Source organism: Capsicum annuum, chromosome 11 (assembly GCF_002878395.1).
Source record: "Capsicum annuum cultivar UCD-10X-F1 chromosome 11, UCD10Xv1.1, whole genome shotgun sequence".
Lineage (NCBI taxonomy): Eukaryota > Viridiplantae > Streptophyta > Magnoliopsida > Solanales > Solanaceae > Capsicum > Capsicum annuum.
This window is the reverse complement of record NC_061121.1, coordinates 195,791,452-195,806,461: the sequence shown is the minus strand read 5'-3', so window position 1 is coordinate 195,806,461 and position 15,010 is coordinate 195,791,452.

Below are 15,010 nucleotides of genomic sequence, written 5' to 3'. Positions count from 1 at the left end.
AGGATGTGGTGTACCAATGGTATGAGGAATGGGAGTAGGTAAGGGGTAAGGTAGTTGAGTCTTCTCTATGGAAGGTAGTTGAGTCTTCTCTATGGGAAACTTTTGCTAATGATTTTCTAGATCACTTATTTCCTTAGGAATTGAGGGAAGCAAAGGTGGGGGAATTTGTTAATTTGAAATAGAGGAAGATGTTTGTCAAGGAATATGCCTTGAAATTTCACTAGCTGTCTAGGTATGCATTGGATATGGTGTCTGATATAAGGGCTAGGATGAGAAAGTTCAATTTTAAACTTTCTTGAGAATTGATCCTTGAAAGTAAGACTACTTTTCTAATCAAGGACATAGACATTTCTAGGTTGGTTGTTCATATACAACAGGTGGAGGAGAAAAAGAGAAAATAGGCTGATGTTGTTAAAAAGAATGGTAAGATGTTCAAGTTCAAGTTCTCAGTGTGGTGGAAGTGGCCTAAGAAAAATTGAAAGAGTTCTGGTTCTTTCTCTACAGCTAGTGCTCTATACCCAAAGCAATTGAATGATAGGCGTCAGCAAGGTAGCAATAATTTAAGGGCATAGGGTGCCTAATCTCAGGCTAGTAGGGCTTTGTTGGCATTATCATGGCCTCCTTGTTGGTTTTGTGGTCAGTTACATAGGGTTTTCTGTGATGAAAGGAGGATAAGTATTTCAAATATGGTCAGCCAGGCCATATGCTTAGAAATTATCTATTTGGTAAAGTTGCTTTGGGGATGAATAAGGTTCTGGTTGTTACTTCATCTACTCCTACACCTAGGGGTACTACTTCTGCACCTAGGGGTGCTGCTTCTGGTACCAACACAGGCTAGAATTGGTTATATGCTCTTGCTAGTGGGTAGGAATCTAAGGCATCACCTAATATCATGACTAGTACATTACAACTCTTTTCTTGAGATATTTATTATTTACTTGATTTGAAGTCCACTCTCTCTTATGTGACCCAATTTATGGCTATGTATTTTGGTTTTGATCTTGAGGTTATTTTAGATTTTTTTCTATTTCTACCCTAGTAGGAAACTTTGTGATTGCTAAGAGAGTCTATAGAGTGTATGTGGTATTTTTTGGTAATAAGAAGACTTTGGTGGATTTCTATGTATTAGATATAGTTGATTTTGATGTTATTCTGGGTATGGATTGGTTACACTCATACTGCGATTTCCAGACCCTTAAGGTTTTCTTTAAGTTCCCTGGTGAACCAGTTATTAAATAGGAGGGTAGTTCTCTAGCTCCTAAGGGAATGTTTATCTCATATCTTAGATCTTGGAGGTTAATATCTAAAGGGTGTCTCTATCATTTGGTCTGGGTTAAGGACTCTAACTTGAAAGGTCCTTCTTTTCATTTAGATCCAGTAGTAAAGAATTTTCCCAAGGTCTTTTCGAATGATTTTCCTGGTCTTCTGCCGAATAGAGAGATTGAGTTTATTGTTGATTTGTTTCTGGATACTCGTCCAATATCTATTCCTCCTTATAGAATGGCTCTGGCTGAGTTGAGGTAACTCAAGGAGCAACTAAAAGATCTTTTAGATAAGGTTTTTATCCATCCTAATATATCTTAATGGGGTGCACCAGTGTTATTCATATGTAAGAAGTATGGTTCCTTTTGGATATGTATTGACTATTGATAGTTGAAAAGGTGACAATTAAGAATGAGAATCCTCTTCCAATGATATATGATTTTTTTGATCAGTTGCAAGGTGTCAAATTCTTTTCTAAGATAGATCTTTGGTTTGGTTATCATCAACTTAAGATTACGGAGGTGGATATCCCTATGACAAATTTTTGTACTCGGTATGGGCATTTTGAGTTTTTGGTTATGTCATTTGGTTTGACTAATGCCCCAGCGACATTTATGGATCGGATGAATAGGGTCTTCCATCAGTTTTTGAATATCTTGTTATTATGTTCATTAGATGACATCTTAGTGTAATCTAAAAGTAAGGTGGCTTATTCCAATCACCTCTGTGGGGTGTTACAGACCATGAAAGATCAATAATTGTATGCCCAATTCTCAAAATATGAGTTCTGGTTGAATGCTGTAACTTTTCTTGGTCATATTATTTGAAGTGAGGGGATCATGGTGCATCCACAAAAAGTGGTGGTGGCTAAAAGGTGGCCTATACCCACGACTCCAACTGACATTTAGAGATTCTTGGGTTTGGCTAGGTACTATAAGAGGTTTGTAGAAAAATTTTCAATGATAACTGCCCCTTTGACTAAGTTGACTCTGAAGAAGGTAAAATTCTTTTGGTCAGATGCTTGTGAGGGTAGTTTTAAGAAGATGAAGGATAAGCTAACTTTGGCTCCGACTTTGACTTTACCTGAAGGCAAGAAGGGGTTTATGGTTTATCGTGATGCATCCCAGGTGGGACTTGGTTGTGTCCTGATGTAGCAAGGAAATATGATTGCGTATGCTTATAGGCAGTTGAAGGTGTATGGGAGAAATTATCCTACTCATAATTTAGAGCTTTTAGAGGTGGTTTTTGCTTTGAAAATTTGGCAACATTATTTGTATGGAGTGCACATGGACATCTTTTCTAATTATAAGAGTCTATTATATGTGTTTACTTAAAAAGAGCTTAATCTCAGGCAGAGAAGATGGCTTGAGCTTCTTAAGAACTATGATATGAGTCTTTACTACTACCCAAGAAAAGCTAACATAGTTACTGATGCTCTCCACAAGTTATCCAGGGAGATTTTAGCTCATGTGGATAAGGAGAAGCGAGAATTAGTGAAGGATATTCATTGCTTGGAAAATCTTAGAGTTCGTCTTTGAAACTCCAAGAATGGTGGGGTGATGATACATGAAGTGGTTTGGTTGTCTCTTGGTGTAGAGATCAAGGAGAAACAAATGCTAGATCCTGTCTTGATGAGGATTAATGGTGAGGTAGTAGAAAAAAGGTGATAGTATTTTAGATTAGTAGTGATGGAACCTTGAGGTACTAAGAGAGGTTATGTGTTCCTGACGTTGATGGTTTATGACAAAAGATATTGTCTGAGGCGCATGAGTCGCGCTATGTTGTTTATCCCAATTTGAGAAAAATATATCTTGATCTCAAGGAAATATATTTATGTAATGGTATAAAGAGAGATGTGGTTGATTTTATGGCCAAGTGCATGGTATGTCAACAAGTCAAAGTTAAGCACATGAGGCCTGGTGGGTTGTATCAAGAAATGGATTTACCAGAATGGAAATGGGAGTTGATCAACATAGATTTTGTTATCAGTCTTTCTCAGTCTCAGAATCAATTTGATTTGATTTGGGTCATCGTGGATAGGATGACCAAATCTTCTCACTTATTGCTAGTGAGGACTAACTTTTGGGCTGAGGTTATGTGAGGTTGTATCTTCATGAAATTGTGAAGCTGCATGGGGTACCTGTTTTGATTATCTCTGATCATGGTATGAAGTTTGCATCTTACTTTTGGTGGTCATTTTAGAAGGGTTTGGGTACCAAGGTTAGTCTGAGTACTGTTTTTCATTTGCAGACGGATGGGCAAGCAGAAAGGACTATTCAGACCTTAGGGGATATTCTTCAGGCATGTGTGATTGACTATGGTGGTAATAAGGTTGAGCATGTACCTTTGGAAGAGCTTTCTTACAACAATAACTATCATTCTAGCATTGGGATGGCTCCATTTGAGGCATTGTATGGCAGGAGGTGTAGATCTCCTATTAGTTGGTTTAAACTTGGTGAGGCGGATATGTATGTCCTGGATTTGGTTTATCAGGTTATAAAGAAGGTAAAGCTGATTCGAGAGAGGTTTAAGGCTGCCTAAAGTTGCCAAAAGTCCTATCTAATTGTGAGGCCTAGATATTTGGAGTTTGAGGTTGGGGATAGGGTGTTCCTAAGGGTATCTCTCATGAAGGGAGTAATGTGGTTTGGTAAAAAGGGAAAGCTCAGTCCCCGGTATGTTGGACCTTATGTGGTTGTATGGAGGGTTGGTAATGTGGCTTATGAATTGGAGTTACCTTCTACTTTGAGCTCCATTCATCTGGTATTTCATGTCTCTATGTTAAGAAAGTGTCTAGGTGATCCTTTTTCAGTTGTTCCTTTGGAAGGATTAGGTATCTCGGATTCCCTATCTTATTAGGCGATCTCGATTGAGATCTTTGATCAGTAGGTTCTTCGGTTGCGGACCAAGGATGTTGCCTCAATTAAGGTTCTATGGCAAAACCACAAGGTGGAAGAAGTTACTTAGGAAGCAAAAGAGGACATGAAGTCCAAGTATCCTCACTTCTTTTCAACTCCAGATATTTATGCAGAAGGTATGTGTTCTTGATCACATCTTTGTTTTCTAACTTAGTTAAAGGCTAGATTGATGTTTAATAATGAAATGATCCTAGTATGGGAGACTAAAACACCTTGGGTTTTGGAACCTTAGAAAATTTCTTGGATTTCTAGTTTTTAGACATCATACAACTAGGGGGTACTAGTCGTATGATGGGGTACGGTTGGTATGGTGTTGGTCTTATATTAACCAGTTTTGGTATATAGGTTAGATTATTTTTTTGTGTGGGTACGACATGGTGGGTATGATTCCTATGGTAAGTGGCAGTTCGTGTGGTTTGGTCTTTTCTTCACTTAATTTGAAACTTAGTAATTTAATTTGGATTTGAGTTCGAGTGACTCACAAATAGCTGTAAGATAGGGTATGAGTCATACCATTGTCTCTTACGATGGACAATGTCAAATCTTTTTTGATTCTTTTCTATATTGGGTACGTGTCAAGGGTACAGGTCATATACTTGGGTATGGTTTGGCTCGAATGGTTGCATGATGGAAAGTGTGGTAGTCTAAGGTGAGGTCTAGCGTACTACTCATACCCTAGGGTATGGTTGGGCAGGGGAAGTCATACCCTCATATGAGATTTTCTATGCAATTAAGTTAGGGGTATTTTGGACATTTACCTTTATAACTCCTTGGGAGCTCACAACTTAAAACACCTTTATGGGGGGTTTCATTAACCTATTTGCAATCTATCAAGTGCTTAAACTCTCTCTCAAAGGCTCTTGGGTAAGAGAAGGCTAGGATTCCTCTAGAGATGGCCAATTTGGGGTTTGTATGGGCGATTTATCTCCATCATCTTTGTAATATAAAGCATGCACCCCTCCCTCATTGTTATTTCCAACTAAAGGCATGTTTTATAAATTATTTTTACGGCATAATTGTTATATGGTTTTGGGTTTTCAAATATAAGTCGGGCTTTTTGGTTAAAATAGTTAGGTTACGATTTTCCTATGTGCTAATACTGGGTTGAACAATTGGTTGCATGGGAATGGTTATTTAGTAATTGGATTTGGTTTTAGAAACACTATGCCCCCAACATATTTGATAAGATGCCTATGAGAATGTTTTTACTATATTCTTGGACTTTTAATGGGACTATTGCATGGTATGGTTTGGTAATGGAACCCTAAATGGTATAAATGGTTTGGAATGGTTAAATGGTAAAGTATAGTGGTCATTTTATGGTAAATGAAACATCCTGGTGGAGTATAAGGGAATCCCCTAAGTAAATATGATAATGAACAACTTGTGGGGTATATGGGATTCCCCCAAGTAATCTTAATAATAGTAAACTTATGGGGTACACGGTATTCCACCAAGTCAACTCAATAATGTAATCTCGGGGTACATGGGAATCCCTTATTAATAAAAGGTTGGCTAAGGACATTGCTTGCAAACAATAGTCGGTATGACGATACCACTTCTAATAGCCTTGGTTAATAATAAATGGAATAATGGTTTGGATGGTTGGTAATGGTTTTAATTGAGCAATAATGACGGAGTGTGATAGCTAACCATAAAGGTGTGAGTCTAAAAGACGGACACTAGAAACTCATATTTGCCGACATGAGGACAGGTCATGACGACCTTATATATGATACTTATGAGGTACATAGAAATCCTCTAAGTACATTTGTACATAAGTATCATGGATAACGAAGGGTACTCGGGAATCCCCTACTCCTATAGTATCTTCGGTTTGTGCGGCTACACACTTAGTGGCACGTTCAGGAGGTTACATTGGACCCATATATTCTGTGGTTGGTTCTAGGATGGTTAAGCTACACATACCCATATATATATACATGCTATCGTTCACCTACTAAATCATCTTCGAATGGCTGTATCCTACGTGATGCATGAACTGACTATTCTACTCATCCTGCTTAGTGATCGGTTTAGGATAAGCTATTGGATTGAAGTGGTGATCTTCCATATTTCGGAAGGCTCCACTTCATATCATGGGTTCCTTTACATACTTTGGTTATTTTATGGATATTGGTTTTGGCTATGGTCGGGGGTATGTCCCAACTGAATATTGTTTTTCTTTTGTTTAGAGGCTTTGTGTGACAACTATAGGTTGGAATAGGCAGGGTCGGTAGTGGTGTCAGCCTTAGTATTGGCATTGGGGCTGGTACTGTTGGACTAAATTTATGATTGTTCCATCCTCTTTTGTTTTGGATTATATATATATATATATAAATTTAATATGGAATTCATTTGATATGGTATGAACGGATTGTTTTATGGTTCTGGTTATCAGATGGGTATTGGATGATAGGACTTTTTTTGGTTGGTCACAGGTATGGACCTATCCCAGAGTCTCAAGTTGCACTAATACTCTCTCTTGTTATAAGCTCGGAATTCATATGACTCAAGGTATGCTTATGGATGGTTGGGTTGGATAATTGGGGAGGTCTTCGGTCCTAGTTGGACTTGGGATGCCCATTAGGACAAGGCCTTGGTTCGGGCCATATCAGGTACATTAGAGGTGCCTTTCTTATTTGGCTTATGTTTGTGATACTGGTGTTTCTTCACCCCCTCCCTAGGATTATGTTTGAGTTGTTAGAGAGTTTTAGGAAATTTTTCTAATGGACTTACCTGGTATGACTTTGGATTAGGATATTGATTTTTTCATAGATATTGAGCTAGGAACGAAGACAATTTCCATTTCTCCTCATGGGATAAACCTAATTGAGTTCAAGGAATTTAAATAAAAGTTGTAAGATTTGTTGGGTAAGAGTTTTATTAGACCTAATATAATGCCCCGTGATCTCATCCCGAGACGTCACACGGTGCTTATGACCAACTTAAGCTCATGCTTACTCGCACGAAATGATCACTGAAAGAAGAGGAACTACTCCTAAGAACATCTAGTAGCCTCTTGTACATTAATGTGGCATGCTACACACCTATGTACAAGAATCTACTAGATGCGGATTTTCAGATTCCCTAAGATACTCTTGAACCTTAGGCTCTAATACCAAGTTTGTAACGCCCCGAGATCTCATCTCGAGATGTCACACAGTGCTTATGACCCCGAAGGACCACAAGCTAACCCTTTACTGATATCTACACCTGTACACTGCACAATATCTACAATAAATGTGGAAACTAGCCATAAGGTTCAACACATCCATGAATACTCATAATACAGAAAACTGAATACTAATACATCCATCTAAAAAGACTCTAAACTGTAGAGTTGATGGTACATGTCCCCAACTAACTCCGTCAACTAAAAATAAGCAAAGTCCTAAGCAATAATAGTACACTAAAATTCGTCCTCAGAGGAAGAGGACTCACTCCTATTGCTGCTGACTGGGACTGAACTGCTGAGGAAAAACGGGATCATGTGCCTCTGAACCTATGGTGTCAAATAAAACACCATAGCGCAAATGCGTCAGTACAAAAATGTACCATGTATGTAGAAGGGGTAGGCTAATACAAGGGCTCATGTATGCACAATATCTAAACTGAATAATCATGAAGATTCCGCATGAGAACACATACATGAATGCACAAAACAAAATACAATTATTGCAACTCTGAATACTGAAACTCGCATACCACTTTACTGCAGACTGAACTCACTACTGACACTGAGACACTAAATCATTGATGAGGATTTGGATGTGCTTACATCTAGGACTGAACTCTGATCTTACTGCTTTTGACTGGCAGAATTAGAGATCAACTTTGCTAACAGATTATATTGGAAGCGATTATCAATGATAAGAAGTATGATTATATCTGAATCTGATGATAAAAATATTTAACAGGAATCTGATACTGTGATCAAGCCTGTCTGGTGGCATATCTCTTAATATAATATCAATCAACTGTATATATGACCAAGCCTATCTGCCGTGATGGTCCATGAATCAATGGAAATATTTGAGTTCCTCATAAAGATAGCTGACTGTATCTGACAGTCCTGATTTCTGAAGACTGATTCTGAAACTAAGACTAAATTTGAGACTAAAACTATGGGAAGTAGTCACTTAACCGACATGCCCCGACCTACCACAGGTGGGGTCCAACCCGTGCCCCAGTTGGAAGGGTGTCATTACCGCGCCACTGGTAAATACAACTCTATATGACCCTCATCTAGCAGGTCCTCAAACGAGAATAGTGGAGCCCTCATCTAGCAGGTCAAGCCACCTCATCTACCCTCATCTAGAAGGTATGATCTCTATCATCCACCCTCAACTAATAGGAGTTATGTCTCAACCTACGCTGACTACGTAGTTCTGGAGCACAAGGATTGCTTCTAAGAATCACACCCTCTACTAGTAGGTGAGATCCCATCCTTGATCTCGCTCAGTGCTAGTTTCTACTCCTAACTGAAAGACTCATAACTGAATTCTCAACTAAACACTGGCTGAACTGAATCTGACACTGATCATATTACTCAAAAGGTCTGACTGAGTTACGCTGAGATCACTTATTTCTGTATCTGACTAAAAAAATATCAAATCAAGGTATCTAACTGATGATACAGAGATTGAACGGATTACTCGAATTTTTTCTGAGATTAGGATTGAATCACTTGAATACTATTAGAACTGAGCTGATTACAGGTCTGAGGCTAGGTTACTAGCGATAGAGAGATTATAGAGATAATTGAGATTACCAACCTTTTTTAAGCTTCGCATTTGTTTGAGGAAACAGAGTTCTATAGTTCACTGAGTTCTGAGAATCATGGCTCAATTGGAATTATCGAGAAACTGACATAGCCTCTAGACAACAGCTCTATTTTTGGGTATAAATAGCCCCAGGACTCGATAACATGAAAGTAAGACATAATCATTCTTCATCACAAATCATTCATGCATCATCACTACAATCATTCATTCATTCATTATTACAAGCATTCATTTATCATTACAATCATTCATGTATTATCACAATCGTTAAAGAATCACTTCAAGTAGTTGGGCATCACAACATACTTTCCCTCTCAAGATCCTTAGGACATCGCATTAAGCATTTAGGAAACATAGACCTCTATTCATCATATACTAGCCTAGGGAAGACATGCTATTAGATTATACCCCATTCAATGAGATCTTACATCAGGTACTTCATACCTATATCGGTCTTGTCATGTATTTGGATATCACTTGATTTGGGGGAAACTTCATACTAACACGTCACTATTTACTTGCTAACCACTTGACATGTATTAAAAGCTTAGCATATATCAAAGAGCACAAAATTGGGGAATTTACAACCATCATATCTCGACTTGTTCCTTTGTTCCCTAGGGTCTTTCAACAACCACTAGACAAGACCGATTTTACACCTACTTGGGGATTTCATGCTATCTTGGCACATTTCACTCACTAAGTCATTTTATCAAACATTAGGCATGCATGGACTAGCTCACAATTTGGAGTTTCCTATTCAAAATACTACAGTGGCCCTTATACTTCACCTAAGCTCTTTATCAAACCTATGGGAAACGTTCTTCATTTATTCAACCATTTCTACATCCAAAAGTCATGAACACATCACATGGAAAAATAACTTCAAGAGGGTCTATCACAAACATCACATGAATTCCACATACTAGGGTCAAAGCTCATAAATTTTGTAGGCAAACATAAATTAAAAATCAACAACACGTTAAACATCTATTTCAACTCATACAAATCATTAACAACTCATAAACATAAAATATCTTTTAGTTTTAAAAAGGGTTCTTGAGCTTCTTGGATGAAAGGGATCCAAGAATCAACATCTACATACCTTAACCTTTGAAATTGGATGAACTTTAGTGCTTGAAACTTTATCCACACTTGAAATAAATAAATTCTTGAAGCCCACACTATGAGGAACTTGATTCTTGAAGAAACCTTGAAGATTTACGAATGATTTTTGAAAGATTAGGGTTCTTGATTGAAACCCTAGTTATACTCCCTCGAGAGAGTTGAAAAATAAAATGATTGAATTAGGGTTTGAATGAGGGTTCCTCATATTTATGGAGGCTCAAAAAGGGTGGGAAATGACCAAAATACCCTTGCAAAAACTCCCTTGAATTGCTGGAAATATATACTTGACGCCACTATAACAAGCTGCCAGGTTCGTGATAGGCCGTCACAAATGGTCATCACAAAAGGTGTCCAAATTCTTGATTTTCTGCCCAGGTCTGACGATGTTGTCAGAAATGTCGTCAGAAACGTCGTCACCGTTTTCCAGCTTGACATGCTGGAGTAAAATAGGCATAACTCTTTGCTACGGTATCAGATTTAGGCAAAATTGATATCGTTGGAAAGCTAATTCAAAGATATTTCATTTAATATATAGATAACTACCCATTTATTAATATACAATGAGTTATGGGCGATTGAAGTTTACCCAAATTTTGACGGTCACTAAAACTTGAACGATAGGAAAGTTTTCAACTCATTCATGAATTAGGGGATCTCTATGATCTTAATTCATAATCAAATAGATTCCCACACGAGTTAAAAGTATTTCATACTTAGGAGGATATTTCTTAAACATTTTGACTCAGATTTTCTCTTTACCAAATATGCTCTAAGGCTCAGACTAGAAGAGGATTTTGCGGGGCATTACATTATCTCCCCCTTGACAACATTCGTCCTCGAATGTCGTTTGATAGACTGAGAATACGGATCAACAAAACTTACTCAAGACATGAAAACATCTCAGATCAGGACTACGCAACTGGAATGACTGACATATAGAGTTCTTACACTAGGAATGCATATATGATGCATGGAATACTCGACTAATGATACTTTATAGCTGAATTCTCATAATACACATGCATATCTGATGAATGGATTCATAACTGGGATGATCTCATGAATACACGACTGAACACACGCTGACAAGCTGAACTTTTTCTACTGAATGTGCATATCTAATGCATGAATGTCCGGCTAAGCTGACTTTTGAAAGCACGACTTGACAATGCAACAATGATTGATGCTAACTTTATAAGGAAAATTTGAACATGCATCGAGATGAATCTAATGAAATGCAACATCATAATACCATAGGGTATCTCCCCCTTTGGACTCTATGTCCCTCTAAACACCCTTTATGACTCTATGTCCCTCTAAACACACTTCGCTAAAATATTGGAGCGGTGCGTGGGGCACCTACAGAATAGGTCATAATTGATCGATCAAGATCTGAAACTTATGGATGACTTATGCTAACATATAACATCAAAATAAGAGCAAAGGATCTATCAATGCATAACATAAATATGAAGGGCTCATAATATACCCGGTTCAATTTCAGGGGATCTTTCCCGATCAAGGCGAGCCTGAAGTGCATACAATCTATTATAAGCTGAAGGATGACTACGCTTACTTTGAGGACTTGGCTTAGGACAGTCTCAAACTTTGTGACCGGTCTCGCCACATCCAAAGCACACATCACTACCAGCTCTACATACACCCTTATGATTCTTACCACATTCTTCACACAACGGGTAGGTACAAACACCACTAGTACTACTCTGGGCTTTGGAGCTGGGCGCTTCCTCAAATCTGACACCCCCAAATGCAGGTGCATATACACTAGCTAAAGATGGAGTTAGAACTAAAAATCTCTGACCATACTAAGAACTACTACCACCTTGAGACCCTGATTGTGAGAAACTACGCTACCTGTCTTGGCTCTCTTACTCACTCTCTCTCTCTCCTTCATCTTATCTGCCTTAATCTATTACGCATAAATTATTAGCCTAGAAAGATCCATATATATATTAATCATGGTAGCTCTACACTCTTTCAACAAATCACTTGATACCCTAGTCAAAACCTTGCTCATACTCGCTCTAGGGTCAGCTATCAAGTCGGGAGCATACTTAGCTAATTGGTTAAACTTAAGACAATACTCTTTCACTGTCATGGAGCCTTGCCTTAGGTTCATAAACTCTTCTACCTAAGATTCTCTCATTTTTAATAGGAAAAACCTATCTAGAAAGGCACTCTGAAACTCTAGCCAAGTCACGGGAGCTGCATTCACCCCTCTACTTTTCTCCCACATCACTACCCAATCATGAGCAATATCTTTCAACATATAAGATGCTAACTCAACACTCTTCTTGTATGACACATGCATAATCTGGGTGATCTTCTTCACCTCCTAAAGAAACAACTGCGGATCCTCACTTACTACTGACCCAAAGAATTCGGGTGGGTTCATTTTCATGAAGCTTCTAATTCAGGCTGTGGTAGAATTACCATCTTGCTGAGGTGGTACTGTAGCCTGACGGTTACCATGAACATTAGTCACTGCCTAGACTAGCGCTTGAAAAGCTGCCCGAAACTCTACATGTGACACACTCTCATTTTAAGGATCTACTGGCTGAGGGGACTGATCATCAACCCTAAGGACAAAGTCTCTGCGAGGAGGCATTCTCTGTAAATGAAAGAATAAAGTAGATTACACTGAGGACCAACTTAAGCTCATGCTTACTCGCATGAAATGATCACTGAAAGAAGAGGAACTACTCCTAAGAACATCCAGTAGCCTCTTGTACATTAATGTGGCATGCTACACACCCATGTACAAGAATCTACTAGATGCGGATTTTCAGATTCCCTAAGATACTCTTGAACCTTAGGCTCTAATACCAAGTTTGTAATGCCCCGAGATCTCATCTCGAGATGTCACACAGTGCTTATGACCCCGAAGGACCACAAGCTAACCCTTTACTGATATCTATACCTGTATACTGCACAATATCTATAATAAATGTGGAAACTAGCCATAAGGTTCAACACATCCATGAATACTCATATACAGAAAACTGAATACTAATACATCCATCTAAAAAGACTCTAAACTGTCTGAACTGTAGAGTTGATGGGACATGTCCCCAACTAACTCGGTCAACTAAAAATAAGCAAAGTCCTAAGCAATAATAGTACACTGAAATTCGTCCTCGGAGGAAGACGACTCACTGCTATTGCTGTTGACTAGGACTGAATTGCTGTGAAAAAACAGGATCATGTGCCTCTGAACCTATGGTGTCAAATAAAATACCATAGCGCAAATGCGTCAATACAAAAATATACCATGTATGTAGATGGGGTAGGCTAATACAAGGGCTTATGCATGCACAATATCTAAACTAAATAATCATGAAGATTCCGCATGAGAACATATACATGAATGCACAAAACAGAACACAATTATCGCAACTCTAGATACTGAAACTCTCATACCACTTTACTGCAGACTGAACTCACTACTGACACTGAGACACTGAATCATTGACTCATCTAATACTGATAACTGAGGATCTAGATGTGCTTACATCAAGGACTGATCTCTGATCTTACTGCTTTTGACTGACAGAATTAGAGATCAACTTTGCTAACAGATTATTCAAGAAGCGATTATCAATGATAAGAAGTATGATTATATCTGAATCTGATGATAAGAATATTCAACAGGAATCTGGTACTATGATCAAGCCTATCTGGTGGCATATCTCTTAATATGATATCAATCAACTCTATATGTGACCAAGCCTATCTGTTGGGATGGTCCATGAATCAATGGAACTATCTGAGTTTCTCATAAAGATAGATGACTGTATCAGACTGTCCTAATTTCTGAATACTTATTTAAAACTGAGACTGAATCTGAAACTAAAACTGTGGGAAGTAGTCACTTAACCTACATGCCCCGACCTACCACAGATGGGGTCCAACCTGTGCCTCAGTTGGAAGGGTTTCATTACCACGCCTGTGGTAAAGACAACTCTATGTGACCCTCATCTAGCAGGTCCTCAAACAAGAATAGTGGAGCCCTCATCTAGCAGGTCAAGCCACCTCATCTACCCTCATATAGCAGGTATGATGTCTTTTATCGACCCTCAACTAATAGGTGTGATGTCTCAACCTATACTGGCTACGTAGTTCTGGAGCACAAGGATTGCTTCTACGAATCACACTCTCTACTAATAGGTGAGATCCCATCTTTAAGCTCGCTCGATGCTAGTTTCTACTCCCAACTGAAAGACTTAAAACTGAATTCTCAAATGAACACTAGCTGAACTGAATCTGACACTGATCATATTACTCAAAAGTTCTGACTGAGTTATGCAGAGATAACTTATTTCCATATTTACCGGAAAAGATATCGAATCATGGTATCTGACTAGCGATACAAAGCTTGAATGGATTACTCTAATCGCTTCTGAGATTAGGATTGAATCACTTAAATACTATTAGAACTGAGCTGATTATAGGTCTGAGGCTAGGTTATTAGTGATACAGAGATTATAGAGATAATTGAGATTACCGAGCTTTATTAAGCTTCACACTTTTCTGAGGAAATAGAATTCTATAGTTCATTGAGTTCTAGAATCATGGCTCGATTGGAATTATCGAGAAACTAACACAGGCTCTAGACAACAACTTTATTTTTGGGTATAAATATCCCCAGGACTCGATAACATAAAAGTAATACATAATCATTCTTCATCACAAATCATTCATGCATCATCACAGTCATCCATTCATCACTACCATCATTCATTCATCATTACAAGCATTCATTCATTATTACAATCATTCATGTATTACTATAATCATTAAATAATCACTTCAAGTAGTTGGGCATCACAACATACTTTCCCTCTCAAGATCCTTAGGACATTACATTAAGAATTTAGGAAACATAGACTTCTATTC